The sequence below is a fragment of the Pinus tabuliformis genome, chromosome 1_2 (genome assembly GCF_031772625.1).
Source record: "Pinus tabuliformis cultivar Carrire ecotype Pingquan chromosome 1_2, CPIR1, whole genome shotgun sequence".
NCBI classification, from domain to species: Eukaryota; Viridiplantae; Streptophyta; class Pinopsida; order Pinales; family Pinaceae; genus Pinus; species Pinus tabuliformis.
This window is the reverse complement of record NC_142298.1, coordinates 156,850,690-156,853,127: the sequence shown is the minus strand read 5'-3', so window position 1 is coordinate 156,853,127 and position 2,438 is coordinate 156,850,690. Positions and strand designations below refer to the sequence as shown.

The following is a 2,438-nucleotide window of genomic DNA, read 5'->3' as shown; positions in this document are numbered from 1 at the left end:
ATGAAACCCATTACAATGCAAGAGATCACAGGTGTAAAAAATGTTACCAATTGTTTTAATGCAATTTTGTTTTATGTCCCAAAAAGCTCCAGGCATCGACATGGCAAGACTGGAAGCTTCCATCTTCTTGCACCAGCTTGTGACCCAATACAGTGGCGAGGTAGATGACAATTCCATTTAGACCGGATAAAAAGAGCGCAACCATGATATAAGCAGTGATACAGAGAAGCTAGGGGCGCTGCGCGTTTCCTCTTGGCGCTGCACGTAGGGCCATCCTCAAGGGGCGTTGCGCATAGGGCCATCCTATAAAAAAGTTCTGTATGTGCCTGGAATTGAGCAGAAGGTCCTTGATGCAACGAGTAGTGAGCCTTGGGGCCCTCATGGATCAAAGATGGCAGATATTGTAGATGCCACTAGAAATTTTCATAAATATCAAATGATTATGGGTGTGCTTTGGAAAAGGGAAAAAAATTGGTGTGATGTTTACAAGGCATTAACAGTTCTTGAGTGTTTGGTTGGACATGGGTCAGAACGTATAGATGAAGTTAGGGAACGCGGTTACCAAATTCAGACTCTCTCGGATTTTCAATATATTGATTCGAGTGGGAAAGACCAAGGACAAAATGTTAGAAGGAAGGCTCAGGCTATTGTTTCTCTTATCAATGACAAAGAGAGAATACGAGAAGTGAGACAGAAAGCTGCAACAAATAGAGACAAATACCGAGGAGGCTCATCAACTAGAGGAAGTTACAAGCCAAGCACATACTCAAGCACTGGTGGTGGATATGAATATGACGAAGATCGATCTAGAAGCCATTATGGGGGAAGAGATGATGATCGGACTGGATATGGGAAAGAGAGGGAATTTGACAGATACAGGGATGATGATCGATATGGAATAAATAGTGATTCCTCTAGCAGAGATGGAGACCGTCATGGACGAGATAGTGTTGAACGTTACATTCGAGATGGTGGGGACATGGATCTTGAAGATGAGTGGTACAATGAAAGAAGAAGTGATAGAAACTATGACAGAGGAAAAGATCGTGCCTACGATAATTATGAGTGCGCAATGGTGGCAGAGTTTGTAGGCTTGAAAACAACAGCTGTTAAAACGTTCTAGATATCTAGCGATGACACCTTTAGCAAATCGACAACAAACCTATTGTTCCGTTTTGATGAGATTTAATTAGATTATTTAGTTATAATTTAATTTATGTTATTTGACCACAACAAATAATTTATTTTTGCTTTTGTTTTAATTATTTTGATTCCTATGTTTAGGAAATCATAATTAATATGTAATAGGGTATATATAGGGTGATTTTTGAATATGTACAGGTTTGATTTTTGCAGCAGAGAGAGGCTGCTTGGAACTGTGTAAAGTTTTTCTTGAATATTATTTTAATGAAGCAGTTTCTGCCCTTTAGATCTGGGATCCATCATGGTGTTTAATGTTCAGTATGTTTTTCCTGTAGACTCACTTACATACTTTGTTTTTTCTACTATTTCTTGTTACAGCATTATCTAAGAGACGTGTTAGGAACCCATCTACACATGATGCTCCTTTCACAATGATTTTGTTGTTAAATGTAGTGGTTGTCTTTGCAGAATCCATCCTCTGTTAGATGCTCTGTTGAGTAACCCTGTGTTTCTCTGTCTTCTAATGCTGCTACTGTAGATCCATCCCCTGATTGATGCCTACAGGGCAGCGGGCTTTCTCCCCTATTCTTCTCGCATTTGCAATCTTTTATCTGGCTAAACATTGCACTTACTTTGCCCCAAGTTTGCCGGTGGAAACTAGCCTCGAAATCCATAGCCCAATGGTCCCTTCTCTTGTTGTTTTCGACCCACAACTTTTAAATCAAATCCACACACCTCATAGATAGCCTAAGAGTCACTTATTGCAGCCATGTTTTGTTGGCAAAGAGAGAGCCCTCTCTGGTCTGGCAAGGCCAGATGCCAGATCGAAAGCTTGGTCTGTGGTTACCTCGGAATTGCCTCTTCTTAACGTTGAGGTTCATCTGAGTGCTAACATATGTTTTTGAGGTGAAAACAGAGCATTTTAAGTTTATTTGTATTTCATATGTAATTTTAAGTTCCTATATGTAATAATGGATCTCAGTTGCACTAGAGAATTTCTCCTCGCTCCAAGAAAAACAAACACTACAAAATTCAAGTCCAATTGAGCATTCATCCACCTGTCAAAAGGAAAGGGTCAGAAAATCAAGAGCAATTAAATGAAAAGGTGAAAGTGACAAAAGAATTAGCAAAGGGGGTTTTGAGGAGCTAAAGATTAAATTCAAGGGTGTATAAATATCTTTTGCCTTCATATCTTCTTTATTTCCCTCTTACCACGCATTGAGCAAACCCCAACAATGTTTTTTTTTTACAATCTGAGGTTGAATCAGTAGACAAAGTTGAGGTACTACACGTTT

The 2,438-nt window shown here is 39.4% G+C and overlaps 1 pseudogene; it reads left to right on the top strand.

Annotated features, from left to right (window-relative positions):
* Positions 1–391: 391 nt before the first annotated feature.
* On the top strand, positions 392–1,123 carry LOC149204978 (clathrin interactor EPSIN 2 pseudogene; annotated as a pseudogene).
* Positions 1,124–2,438: the final 1,315 nt, after the last annotated feature.